Below are 15,184 nucleotides of genomic sequence, written 5' to 3'. Positions count from 1 at the left end.
CTTATGCCCGGGGACTGCCGTAAATGAGCATGGAAAGTGTCGTTCAGCAGCCAGAAAGGTAAGATGGCAGCCCCCAGTGGCTGCAATAATACAGTAAAAAAAAAACATACACACCACTGAGTCAAGCTTAGGGGACAATATCTTTTTATACTATTTTCTTTTTTACATTAAATTATGAAAAAAACACGGCACCTTCCCTTCAAATAGCATTCAGGTAAATGTGGGACTTAGAGTTTAAACAAACAAAGTCATGAATTTATTGGGCACAGCTCTAGGCTGGCCGCATTTTCCTATGGATAACACATTGCATTGGCTAATACTTGTGACGTTTTCCTCAGGCATTTTCCTCTTCTCATCCTTCTAGCTTACTTGAAGCACACTGTCTTATCCCTCTGAAGCAGGTGCCACTCGGATTTTTTCCTACCTTATAAGCACTAAGGAGCACCCATATCCTTTACAGTTATAAGAAATATATATATTAATACCATGTGCACTCCTGTCTATACACCTTTCCTTAATAATACCATATACTCTTGACTCCTAGGTATTTTATCTGGACCAAACAAGGTCTCATCGTGAGATATGTATTCCGCTGCGGCGACATTTTGTGCCGCTATGACAGAATGAAACTCAATATAGTTCTAGTTATGTCATTTATGAGACAATGCATCATATGACTGTTCTTCTTTTGTTTTATTCATTATTTTTTCTTTCCTGTTTGTATATTGTAGCAAGATACTCTGATGAAGGTCCAATGTAGGACCGAAAACGTTCAGTTATTTCTTCTGTTTTTGCCTGCATGCAAAATAAATGAAATTTCCTCATCTTTCATCATTTTGGGTTAGTAGGTTTAATAAGACCCTTAAGTCCTTGCTTAAAAAGGTAGTCTGCAAGGATGGGAGACACTGGGACATGTTATTGCCCTATCTAATGTTCGCTATCCACGAGGTACCACAGCTATCCAAGGGTTTCTCAGCGTTTGAGCTATTGTATGGCAGACATCCGAGGAGGTTGCTTAATGTAGCTAAAAAGACGTGGGAACAGGAGCCAACTCTGCATCGGAGTGTGATCAAGCGCATGGCAAGAATGTAGGACCGGAATGCGGCAGTCAGGCCCATAGTAAAGGAGCTTATTGAAAACCAACAAAAGGAGTACCAAACGCACCAAGAAATGAATAAATAAAACGTAACATTTATTAAATAATTACACAAAAAAGTCATAGAAAAATATAAATGGAATAAACAAAATAAAAAAGAAAAGGAGGAGACAAAACAGGTGCACTAAAGGTAGGTCACAAGTCCACTGTATGACCAAGGAGAGCAAGAGAGAGTATCTAAGTATAAATAGTCATATCCAAGAGCAAAGCCTCATTTGCACAGTATCACCATGTGGTATTACCACACACAAAACACCTAGTTAACAAGTCAACACATGTTTATAAAACAAAGTCAATGCTCACCCATAGTTAAGGTACTGTCACACTTAGCGATGTACCAGCGATCCCGACCAGCGATATGACGCGGTCAGGATCGCTGGTACATCGCTAAGTGGTCGCTAGTGAGCTGCCACTCAGGCAGATCTCACCAGCGACATCGCTGGGGACGGGGGTCGCTACTTACCTGTCACACTAGGCGATCCTGCGTCCTCCCACCCGGCACCACGCTCGTCTCTCCACAGGAAGCGCTGCAGGAAGCTGACGACGAGAAACGGTCCTGGATGTTCTCGCGCAATCAGCGATAACCAGCGGGGGAGCGGGTCGTTGGTAAGTATCAGACACAGTGATGTCGCTAGCAATATCGCTATAACGTCACAAGTTATAGCAATATTGCTAGTGATATCGCTTAGTGTGACAGTACCTTTAGTCAGGACTGAAAGGTGACCTTCCCTCGACCCCTATGGTCTTATCTTCAAGAGAAGGAAGCATTGCAGACCCTGAAGTCAGCGTTGTGTGGACAGCCAGTCTTCATCAGACCCAACTTCAAGGAAACATTTATCGTGCAGACAGATAACTGCTGCAGAGGTAAGTCAAGGAGCAGTACGGTCACAAGAGATGAACGGGGTTGAACAACCAATCACCTACTTGAGCAGGAAGCTGACCCAGGCAGAGAAAAATTATAGAGTAGTGGAGAATGAGTGCTTGGCGATTAAGTGGGCTTTGGAGTCCCTACGCTACTATTTGCTCGGGCATAAGTTTCGTTTGATAACAGACCAATCACCCCTCGCTAGGATAAGCAATGCAAAAGAGAGGAATGCTCGGGTCACAAGATGGTTCCTGTCCCTACAAAACTTTAGTTTCTCAGTGGAACATCAGGCGGGGAAGTCGCAGGGAAACGTGGATGCCCCCGTATGGTGACAAATGTTCAACCCCATAATTTTGAACAGGTGGGGGGTATGTGAGGCAGTGAAAGGTGTTATATGCGAGGGTCGCTAGTTTTCCAACCCAGGGTGCGCATAGAAGCGTATTAAGACCACTGGAGTGCATTGCAGTCACAGATAAAGCTGTGATTGCAGTGCAAAATAAAAGTAAGTTTGGTCTTGGGCAAGCTATTTGGCCACAGCAGATTTAAGAAAATCTGGAATGGGCTTTTAATTTTGGAGTGTACTACAGCATGGTAGTGGGGCAGTTCACGCCCTCCAGGCCGGGTCCTACAAGTGGCCCATGGCCACAGATTCCATTTAAAAACCCTGCAGCCAAGGGTTAGGTGTGTCAATCTAGGTTTGCAGAGCAGGAGAACACGGAGCCAAGCGAAGTCAAAATGCCTGGCACCTCTCAGTATAGCACGGTAGTGCAGTCATCCATGGCAACCGGTCTCTGATATAGACTATCTTGATTCCCGGCTGCGATCCAGAGGATACCGTATGCTGCTTACTTTTTGAGTTCTGGACATTAAAACATGTTTGTTTTGAACTTTCCTGGGTCACTGCGTGTCTGTCACACTGCACTACAGTATATACAGGAGCTGTGTGTTCAATTAACATCATAGCTGACACCCAGCTTTCATTGTCAGGACCGATGCTGGCACTGCTTCTGGCAGTTTAACCCCCTAAATATTAATCGCAGCATTTAAAAAGACAGGGAGAGGGATGGAGCTCCCTCTCTCCTACAATCTACGTCCCTGCAATATCGTGAGATTTTGATAGTTGCCGCCATGACCCGAGATCATTGTGATGACATCCGGGTCATGATGGCAAAAAAAAAAAAATGTATGGGTACTACTATACACTGCTCAAAAATATAAAGGGAACACTTAAACAACAGAATATCACTCCAAGTAAATCAAACTTCTGTGAAATCAAACTGTCCACTTAGGAAGCAACACTGCTTGACAATCAATTTCACATGCTGTTGTGCAAATGGCATAGACAACATATGGAAATTATTGGCAATTATCAAGACACCCTCAAAGGAGCAGTTCTGCAGGTGGGGACCACAGACCACATCTCAGTACCGATGCTTTCTGACTGATGTTTTGGTAACTTTTGAATGTTGGTTGTGCTTTCACACTCGTGGTAGCATGAGACGGACTCTACAACCCATACAAGTGGCTCAGGTAGTGCAGCTCATCCAGGATGGCACATCAATGCGAGCTGTGGCAAGATTTGCTGTGTCTGTCAGCATAGTGTCCAGAGGCTGGAGGCACTACCAGGAGACGTCCAGGGGGTCGCAGGAGGGCAACGACCCAGCTGCAGACTCTAATGTACTTGTCTTGTTGCTCAGTTGTGCAACGGGGCCTCCCACTTCTCTTTCTACTCTGGTTAGAGCTTATTTGTGCTCTCCTCTGAAGGGAATAGTACAATCCGTTGTACGGAATCTTCAGTTTCTTGGCAATTTCTCACATGGAATAGCCTTCATTTCTAAGAACAAGAATAGACAGTCGAGTTTCACATGAAAGTTGTTTTTTTCTGTCCATTTTGAGAGTTTAATGGAACCAACAAATGTAATGCTCCAGATCCTCAACTAGCTCAAAGGAAGGTCAGGTTTATAGGTTCTCTAATCAGTGAAACTGTTTTCAGCTGTGCTAACATACTTGCACAAGGGTTTTCAAGGGTATTCTAACCATCCATTAGCTTTCTTACACAGTTAGCAAACACAAAGTACCATAAGAACACTGGAGTGATGGTTGCTGGAAATGGGCCTCTATACACCCATGAAGATATTGCATTACAAACCAGATGTTTGCAGCTAGAATAGTCATTTACCACATTAACAATGTATAGAGTGTATTTCTGAATCATTTAATGTTAGCTTCATTAGAAAAAACTGTGGTTTTCTTTCAAAAATAAGGAAATTTCTAAGTGACCCTAAACTTTTGAACTGTAGTGTATATAATAAAATTAAACTTACCGGTAATTCGGTTTCTAGAAACCTTCCACGACATCATAGGAGGTCGTCTCCACACCCTAATGGGGGACAGGAAGCACGAGAGGTTAAAAGGTCCCTCCCTCCTCCCTCTCACCAGTGACTTACAACTGATTACCATAGCACCAGTTACCTTTAAGATTCTCAGAATTTGTCCAAGAATGCAGGGAGAGAAATAGTGGTGTCGTGGAAGGTTTCTAGAAACCGAATTACCGGTAAGTCTAATTCTATTTTCTCTAGCAACCTTCCACGACAGCATAGGAGGCATAACAACCTATACTGCACTGGGGGGGACAACGGCCTGAAGAACTTTTCGGCCGAAGACTAGATCTCTGTTGGATACAAGGTCTAATCTATAATGTCTAGTAAATGTATGTAAGGAGGACCAAGTTGCGGCCCTACAAATCTGCTCTGAAGATGCGCCTGCCCTCTCAGCCCATGACGTAGAGGTAGATCGTGATGAATGCGCCTTGATTCCAGCAGGGGGAGTGATGTTTTGCGTCAGGTAAGCTTCAGAGATAGACTTTCTAATCCAATTGGCAATGGTGTTCTTCGCCACCTTCTTCCCTCTGTTTGGGCCAGAGGTATGGATAAATAGGTTGTGGTCGACTCTATAGGGTTTGGTACACTCCAGGTAGTGGAGAACAATACGTCTTACATCCAGCGTATGAAACACCTCTTCTTTGGGGTTCGCTGGGTTCTGACAAAATGACGGAAGGACTATATTCTGTGACCTATGGAAGTCGGACACTACCTTCGGCAGAAAAGATGGGTCAAGAGAGAGAACTATGGAATCATCTCTAATAGTTAGGTAGAGTTCCCTAACTGAGAGCGCCTGTAGCTCTCCTACTCGCCTTGCTGAAGTTATTGCTACAAGGAAGGCCACCTTACAGGTGAGGAGCTGAGAAGTGCAGGATGACAAGGGCTCAAAGGGAGGTTGAGTGAGTCCCGTAAGCACCACATTCAAGTCCCATGTTGGGACTGTTATTAACTTCTTTGGATGAAGTCTAGTGGCCGATGTCATGAATCTTCTTATCCACCTGTGGTTGGCCAAGTCACAGTCGAACATAGCACTTAATGCTGACACTTGTACTTTCAATGTGGTAGGTTTTAGACCTAGTTCTAGCCCCCTCTGCAAGAAATCCAGGATACGAGAAATGTTAGGTTTCTCATGGTCAGCCAAGTCTGGTAGACACCATGAAGAGAACCTCTTCCATATCTTATTATATATGGCGATAGTGACCGGGTTTCGGGATTTCTGTAGGGTCTTTGTTACCGCCTCTAATAAGCCCCTGGCCCTCAGGATCTGGGTTTCAGTAGCCAGGCCGCCAACCTCATTCCCTGGAGGTTTGGGTGATGTAGGGGGCCTTGCGAGAGGTCGTCTTCCATGGGTAGGATGAATGGTCCGTCTACCACGAGCTCCGTAATCAGAGAGTACCAGCTCCTCTTTGGCCATAACGGAGCTACTAGGATTGTCAGGGTTTGATCGTCCCGAATCTTCTTCAGGGTTGCAGCAAGGATTGGGATTGGCGGAAAGGCGTAAGCTAGATGGAACTTCCACCTGTGGGCGAAGGCATCCACTCCCAGGGATCTGTCCCTGGGGTTCAGTGAAAAGTAGTTTTCCACTTGAGCATTCTCTCCTGAGGCTAATAGGTCCACCTCCGGGAGGCCCCACCTGTCGACCAATTTCTGGAAGATTAATTTGCTCCGGGTCCACTCGCCAGGCTGGATGCTTTTTCTGCTTAGGAAATCTGCCTGAAGATTGGCGGTACCCCTCAGGTGAATTGCCATCAAAGAGCGAAGGTGCTTTTCGGCCCAGGAAAATATTCGGTTTGAGAGGCCCTCCAGGCTGCTGGATCTCGTACCACCCTGGTGCCTGAGATGGGCCACCGTTGTTATATTGTCTGAGTAAACTCTGATGTGCTGGCCCCGGACCAGGTGCCTTGCTGCCAGTAGAGCTTCTTCCTCTGCCTTCAGTTCTCTGAAGGTTGAGGATCTTGCGCTCACTTTCTGGCTCCATAACCCATGGAATGGGTGACGAGACACTACAGCTCCCCAGCCTTTTTTGCTGGCATCTGTTGTTACCGTGACTAAAGGGGTCTGAGACCAGTTGATTCCCCTGCACAGGTTCATGTGGTCCATCCACCATGTCAGCGAGGCTCTCACTACCCCTGGGGTCTGGACCTTTTTGTTCAGACAGGTGTGATCCCGATTCCAGTTTCTTAAAATATGGGACTGGAGAGTTCTGGAGTGGGCCTGTGCCCAAGGTAGTGACTGGATACAGGAGGTCATAGATCCTAGTATGGACATAGCTGACCTGAGGGTCGGGGACCTCTGTTCCCTGAACTCTGAGATCCTTGATATTATAGATCTCTGGTGCTCCTCCAGGAGGAAGGACATTTGATTTTTTGAATCCAGTAGGATTCCTAAGAATTTCGCCTCCTGGGAGGGTTGGATCTGAGATTTCTTTATGTTCGGGATCCATCCTAACGACTGGAGGACGCTCAGGGTCTGAGTCACCTGTAGTTCCAGAGTGCGGTAGGAGGCTCCTATTATTAGTAGGTCGTCGAGGTAGGGTACAATACATATGCCCTGACTTCGGATGTGGGACACAGCCTCCGTCATGATCCTGGAGAATACTCGAGGAGCAGATGATATCCCAAATGGAAGTACGTTGTATTGAAAGTGTCTTATTTCTGGACTCTGGTGGACCGCGAACCTCAGATACTTTCTGTGGGAAGGATGGATGGGGATGTGGAAATAGGCATCCTTCAGGTCTATAGTTGCCATAAAGTAAGACTGCCCTATTAGAGGAATGGCGGTCTTTACCGACTCCATTTTGAATTTGTGGTATGCAATGTGTCGGTTGAGGCCTTTTAGATTTATTATTATTCTCGACTCCCCTGTGGGCTTTCTTACTAGGAACAGTCTGGAATAATGCCCTCTTCCCTGCTCCTTCACAGGGACTCGAGAGATTGCATTTGACTGTAGCAACTGCAGAATGCCGGAATTTAGAGCTGGAGTCTCCCAAGATGGTAGGGAGGTGACTCTTATACCCCGCGGGGGATAGGATTCGAGTTCTAGCAGTAGGCCCTCTCTGATCACACTGAGGACCCAGGGGCTGCTGGAAATCAACTGCTAAGCAGGAAAGAAACTCGAAAGCCTTCCCCCCACCGGGATCGAGTCATTGTTTTTCTTGGGACTGCTGTTGCTGCTGCTGGGGGACCAGGATGTTCCTGCCTCTCCCTTTAGTGTAGCCTGACATAACTTTTTCTCCCAATTAGAGGGAAGTTTCGTACTGCATATGGCACATTTGGCCGTTTTGCTGGACGTATTGGTGCTTTTATGGGCAGACTTTTCTCCCTATAAGAAAGAGGGGGAGAAGTATTTTAAGGACTTCTATCCCGGATCGCACCCTTAGGACCCACCCCAGGTAACACTCACTGTGGCTGGGGCAGCGCTGGGCTCTGCAGATGCAGGGCAGGAAGCGTCCATGACAGCAGGGGATTTGCCTTACCTGTCAGCATCTTCCGGCGGGATAATGAAGAGTTAACTCCGCCCTCAGCGCATTAGCTCGATTCCCCCTCCTCCTCCCTGGGTCCTGGAGCAGGCACAGCAGATGCCGACGAGCTCCGCGCGCTGGCAGCAGGATGGGGGCCACCATGACAGCGCGACCTCCACATACCCCGGAAGTGACCCGTGCGTGTGACGTCACTTCCGGGTCGCACAGCACGCAGGGGAGGAGGAGACGCCGGAGAGCTGTGGGAGGCCTCCGGCGGGGATCACTGGCCCGCTTTACTCCCCAAAGGGGAGCGTGGGAGGGCCAGGAAACGGTCCTGAATGCGGGAGCAGAACGGAGGAGGGGAGGCTGCGCCACCGACCACCACTGCCCGGCTTTTTAATTCACAGGTATGCTATAGCAGCCGGCCACACAGCACACCAGACCTCTCCATGCCCCATGGGGGACAGGAAAGACACTGGTGAGAGGGAGGAGGGAGGGACCTTTTAACCTCTCGTGCTTCCTGTCCCCCATTAGGGCGTGGAGACGACCTCCTCCTATGCTGTCGTGGAAGGTTGCTAGAGAAATATATATATATATATATATATATATATATATATATATATATATATATATATACATACACACACACACACACACACATATATACACACACACTGGCATATACAGATACAGCTCAGGCAAAAATTAAGAGAACACTGCAAAATTTTCAGTTTGTCTGATTTTTCTCTACATAGGTATATATTTTTGAGTAAAATTTATATTGTTCTTTTATTCTATAAACTACTGACATGTCTCCGAATTTCCAAGCAATAAATATTGTATTTATTTTCTGAAAATAAGAAATGGCTCAAAATAACAAAAAATGCAGTGCTTTCAGACCTCAAATAATCCAAAGAATATACAAGATCATAATCATTTAGAAACAACAATACTATTGTTTTAACTCAGGAAGAGTTCAGAAATCAATATTTTGTGGAATAACCATGATTTTCAATCACAGCTTTCATGCGTCTTGGCATGCTTTCCACCAGTCTTTCACACTGCTTTTGGGTGACCTTATGCCACTCCTGGCACAAAAATTTAACCAGTTCTTCTTTGTTGGATGGTTTGTGACTATCTTCCTCTTGATTACATTCCAGAGGTTTTCACTGGGGTTCACGTCTGGAGATTGGGCTGGCCATGACAGGGATTTGATGTGGTGGTCATTCATCCACACAATGATTGACCTACTGTGTGGCATGGTGCATTGACCTGATGGAAAAACCAGTCCCCAGAGTTGGGGAACATTGCCTGAGCAGAAGGAATTAACTGTTTTTCCAGGATAACCTTGTATGTGGCTTGAGTCATGTCTTTTGCAAAGATTAACCTGCCCAATTCCAGCCTTGCTGAAGCATCCTCAGATCATCACCGATCCTCCACCAAAATTCACAGTGGGTGCAAGACACTGTGGCTTGTACGCCTCTCCATGTATGAGTCTAACCATTAGACGATCAGGTGTTGGGCAAAGCTTAAAATTAGACTCATCAGAGAAGATTACCTTACTCCAGTCCTCTATGGTCCAATCCTTATGGTCTTTGGCAAACTTCTGCCTGACTCCCTTTGCTTCTCATTGATGAAAGGCTTTTTTTTAGCTTTACATGACTTGAGCCCTGGCTTACGAACTGTTCTTGCTGTGCACTTCACCCCAGCTGCCATTTGCCATTCCTTTTCTAGGTCACTTGATGTCATCCTGTGGTTGCTGAGTTACATTAGAATAAGATGACGGTCATCCTGGTCAGAGGAGAGTCGCTTTCGCCCTCTGTCAGTCTATAGCTTTGTAGTCCCCAATGCTTGACCTTGTTGTATTGGACTGAAAATTTTAAGGATGGAGGCAACATGACGTTCACTGCATCCCTCTGCTAGTAAAGCCAGAATTGAGCCCTTCTTTTCCTCACTCAAGACTTTTCTTTTCAACTCTTTTGGCATGGTTAAAAGCTATTTTTTCATTTCTATTACTTTCGGCACATTACTAACACTTGTTTTCCATCCAGCTTGTCCTATTGCAAGAGGATTGTGAAGACCACAGGAGTGTTTTTTTATACTTTCCTTTGTCAAATAAGATTTGGTTCAGGTGATCACCTAATCAGAAGCACATTAAGTAGAATGAGGTGTACTCTGGTTGGAATTCAACGGACACTGGAATGAAATGGCTGTCAGACATGTAGAGAAGCTGATTTTTATAAAACTGTGCAGTGGCCTCATATATACAGCTCTGGCAAAAATTATATATAAAAGGTGTGTGTGTGTGTAAGGAGAAGGACCGGGCTGTGGGTACCTGTCTCGAGCTGGGTCCGGAACCATGAAGGCGGTCTCCGCTGTTGTCCGGGAGAAAGAATAAGGGACCGGATCAACCTTGTGATTCAGAAGCTGGGGTGTGGCTAAGCAGCAGCGCGCACGAAAGCGTTCAGTTTTGGAGCGAACTAGGAGTGCGCAGCAGGGAGAGAAGGGTGCTCCGAACTGTGTTACCTTGTTCATTGCTCATTAACTCTGCATATTCTTTGCAATTTAACTTTTCTCATTCAACTGTTTGTCTCTCTTCATGGAGTATTTCTTGTTAAATTAAAAGTGTTAACCCTTGCTCTTTCCTCTCGGGCGTCACTGCATCCCGCAACCTGCTCACACGTGTATGTATCAAACCACACACTCCACACGCAAGGCCCCGTCCACATGGCCCATGTTGTTAGCGCATACGGGCGGAGACACATTCACCTCAAAAGCCACCCTGCAAGACTCATTGGCTGCGACGTCCCAGCTGCTGCAAACTACAATCAGGGCCGCTGTCTTCAGAGTATCAGTGTGCGGTAGGCACAGGCCACATTTAGCTCCGTCGTGTCTAGAATGGAGTTGCTCCTGTGAGACATGATGTCAAAGGAAAGGGAGGAGCCTCATGGATTACAGCGCTGTGCTCTAACAAGAAGTTGCCATGCACGTGCGAGGGGAAAGTGAGAGGAGCGAGAGGGGCGAGGGGCAAGACGGGACCCTGCGTTTTTGTGTCAACTATAGGTGGTTGAATGCCTGTACAGTGCGGAACTCCTATCCCCTACCTAGAATTGAAGGATCGTTGTCTGCCTTGGGAAAGGTTAAGTATTTCTCGTTCCTGGACCTGGCCAGCAAATATTGGCAGGTGCCAATGGCTGAACATGATTGGCCAAAGACAGCGTTCATACTGCCCATGGGATTATTTGAATTCAATCGGATACCCTTCGGCCTTACAAACGCTCCTTGGACATTTCAGCGATTGCTGGAAAGATGCTTGGGAGATCTGAACTTTGAAGCTACACTCATGTATCTGGATGACCTCATTCTATATGCCACCACCTTTGAGGAACACCTCCGGCGGTTGGAGCAAGTGTTGAGATGACTACAGAAGCATGGCCTGAATGTGAAGCCCCAAAAATGCCACCTTTTCCATAAGCAAATCGAGAACCTGGGACATGTTGTATCTGCTGAAGGAGTGAGACCTGCACATGAGAAGAAAGCAGCAGTACAGGACTGGCCCACCCCGAAGACAGTGAAGAACGTTCGGGACATTCTGGGGCTTAATCGGTACTATCGAAGGTTCGTGAAGAATTTCACCCGCATTGCTAATCCTCTGCTGGAACGACTAAAAGGAGTGCCGTCCGGGGCAAAGAATTGGACCATTCAATGGGGAAATAGCTAGGAAGAAGCCTTCCGAGCCTTGACTGAAGCCACAATACTCACTTATGCAGACTTCTCCCACCCCTTCAATCTTCACACCAATGGAAGCCTACATGGTCTAGGGCAGGGTTCCCCAACTTCAGATCATGTTTTCAGGATTTCCTCAGTATCGCTCAGGTGATAATTGCATCACCTGTCCAATACAAAGGAAATCTTGAAAATGTGATCTGTTGGTGGGCCTTGAGGACTGGAGTAGGGGGAACCCTGGTCTAGGGGCCGTGCTCTCACAAATGCAGGAAGGGAAGCAACGAGTGATTGCCTATGCAAGCCGGTCCCTCCACGACTCAGAACGGAACCCAGACAATTACAGTTCCTTCAAGCTGGAATTGCTGGCAGTATGGACGATGACCAAAAAATTCGCTGAATACTTGTCAGGGTCTGAAGTCTTGGTGCGCAATGATAACAATCCCCTGGCCCACCTAGAAAATGCAAAACTGGGGGCCTTGGTGCAAAGATGGGTGGTCCGCATGGCGAAGTATCATTACAAGATCGCATATCGGAAAGGAGCAGAGAATATGCATGCTGATATTCTGTCAAGAGTGACCCATGAGCGGCTTGGATGCGACCGACGAAGAGTTGGAGGCAGAAGAGATTCCTGGTTTTTGGAAACTCGCTAGGTCATTGGTGGCAACGCAGGGACAGATGGGAGAGGCGTCTGGAGAACAGGTGCTGGGACAACCTCGAGATGACTGGCTGTAACTCCAACAGGAAGATAGGGACCTTGCCCAATTGAGACAGTGGGTGGCTTTGAAGCGACTACCCAGCCGGAGTGAAAGAGATGCTCTGTTCCCGGGGACTCTGCAAATTCTCAGACAGTGGATGAGGCTCCAATTAGAAGATGGCTTGCTGTATAGAAAAGTGCAGTTGGTATGGGAGTTCGGGAAGTGGTGCTCCCAGAAAATTTGATCAGCTTAGTGGCTACGGAGGCCCATGAGAGAGAGGCTCAGGCTCACTTTGGTCCGGAGAAGACGTTCCAGTGGTTACGGAAGCTGGTATATCACCCCCGATTGAAGACTGCAGTAGAGGAGGCATGTCAGCGATGTCGGAGCTGTGAACTGGCTAAACCTCTGCCACACAGACCATCTTGACTTCTGTTCAGTTCACTTAGAGTTATGGATGATCGACTACCTGACCATGGGTTCAGCTCACCTTGGCTATGAACACTGTCTGGTGATAACCCACCACTTTACCAAGTTTGCTGTGGGACTTCGACCCGGGATCAGACTGCCGAGTCAGTTGCGCAGGCCACCTGTCGAGACTTCATCCGGGTGTACGATTGCCTGAAGAGGATTCATTCTGATCAAGGAGCTTGTTTCCAAGGCAGAGGGATGGAGGAGTTACATCGTCTGTGCCAGATTGAGAAGTCAAGGAAGACGCCTTACCATCTGTAAGGGAATAGAGCCTGTGAACGCTTCAACAGGACGCTGATTCAGATGTTGAGAACATTGGAAGAAGATCGGAATTTCCGACAGCCCGAGTATGAGGCTGAATTGGTCTGGGTGTACAACAACCAAGTGCACAGTACAACTGGATACACGCCATATACCCTGCTGTTCGGGCAAAAATGGCGGGAGATTACAGAGCTGGAATTGCATCCAGAAGAAGACTACCCACGGACAGGGTTGTCCTCCTGGGTCCAGGAGCATTGACATCGGATGCAGACTCTTCACTAGCTGGTGCAGACTAAGTTACGGGAACTTGAACATCACGAAGAGACGCTCAGTCGAGGGACAGCTCTTCAGGTCGGAGATCGAGTGTTGGTCCGAGACAAGTGGCCTCAGGGCTAGGGTGCTCCGAACTGTGTTACCTTGTTCATTGCTCATTAACTCTGCATATTCTTTGCAATTTAACTATTTTCTCATTCAACTGTTTGTCTCCCTGCGTGGAGTATCCCTTGTTAAATTAAAAGTGTTAACCCTTGCTCTGCCTCTCGGGCGCCACTGCATCCTGCAACCTGCTCACACGTGTATGTATCAAGCCACACACTCCATACGCAAGGCCCCGTCCACATGGCCCATGTTGTTAGCGCATACGGGCGGAGACACATTCACCTAACAAGGGATTGGAGAAGCAGGAAGCTCATCTGCATATTTCCGGTGCATTCTAACGGCGCGTGAGTTTCCACCCATAATACAGCAATAGCAACATGGAAGAGAAGAAAATCCACATGGTTACCTGCAACACATGCTACATGTTTACGGATCTTCCGGCCCAAAAACTCAACTTTACCTGTCAGAAGTGCAAACTTGCTGCACTCTTAGAGGAAAAAGTGCAGGGACTGGAAGAAAGAATAGCAACATTGAAGGTAATTAAAGAACATGAGGACTTCTTGGATGAAGCAGATGCAACCATTCAGGATACGGAAAGTCAGAAAAGCTTCAGAGCACATACAGAGGCTGAAAAGTGGAGCCATGTGACGAAAAGAAGCAAACGGATCAAGTAGACTTCACCACCCACACAGCTTAGCAACCAATATGAAGCCCTCATGCTGGAGAACGAAAATGGAACAGCTCAGGATGATACCGTATCTACAAGAGAAGACACACTATCAACAAAAGAAGTTACTCTGTCATCAAAAGCGGAAACAAATGACACTCAAAAACACTCACGAGCAATAAGCAGTGCGTCTGGAAAGAAAAGAAGAGTGGTAGTTATGGGCGACTCACTACTAAGAGGCACGGAGGCAACTATCTGCAGGCCGGACATAACTGCACAAGAAGTATGCTGCTTCCCAGGAGCAAAAATCAAGGATGTGGCCAACAGGATACCAACTATCCTCAAATCCAAGGACGACTACCCTTTCCTACTGATACATGCAAGCACAAACGACACGGCAAGAAATGACCTACCAACTATCTGTGAAGACTTTGAAATTCTGGGGATGAAAATAAAGGAACGGAATGCACAGGTTGTTTTCTCATCAATCCTCCCAGTCAATGGTCATGGCATCAGAAGATGGAATAGGATACTAGAGGTGAACAACTGGCTACGACGGTGGTGCAGGCAGCAAGGATTTGGATTCTTGGACCATGGCGTGAATTACCTCTACGATGGACTTCTCGCAAGAGATGGGATACACCTCACAAAACCTGGGAAAAACACATTCGCCAGAAGACTTGCCACACTCATCAGGAGGGCTTTAAACTAGAAGAAGAGGGGATGGGAGGAAAAACAGCAGACAAGAACATGCAGCAGAAGGACAAACTAATCAAGGATACTAGATGTGGTAAAGAGGACCCAAGACAGGGTACTCAGAAGGAAGCAAAACTTCTTTCCTGCATGCTGAACAACGCAAGAAGCCTGACTAATAAGATTGAAGATCTGGAGTTGGTAATGTATGAGGAAAAATACGACATAGTAGGAATAACTGAGACATGGTTAGATGACAGCTATAACTGGCCGGCTAACTTGCAAGGATATGATTTGTTTAAGAGGGATCGTAAAAAAAGGAAAGGGGGTGGAGTCTGTCTATATATAAAGTCCACTTTAAAGCCCACACTAAGAGAAGATATACAAGAGGGAAATGAAGAGGTGGAGTCTATGGGTGGAGATACAAGGAGGGA

The 15,184-nt window shown here is 46.8% G+C and overlaps 1 protein-coding gene across 1 annotated transcript in view; it reads right to left on the bottom strand.

The window, feature by feature from the left end:
* LOC141073854 (uncharacterized) overlaps nucleotides 1-15,184 on the bottom strand; it is an 83,831-nt gene that overhangs the window by 33,244 nt on the left and 35,403 nt on the right. The gene's annotated exons all lie outside the window — the stretch shown is intronic.

Source organism: Dendrobates tinctorius, unplaced genomic scaffold, assembly GCF_039654945.1.
Source record: "Dendrobates tinctorius isolate UK_male_01 unplaced genomic scaffold, ASM3965494v1 ptg000014l, whole genome shotgun sequence".
NCBI lineage: Eukaryota > Metazoa > Chordata > Amphibia > Anura > Dendrobatidae > Dendrobates > Dendrobates tinctorius.
This window is presented reverse-complemented; position numbering and strand designations above follow the sequence as displayed.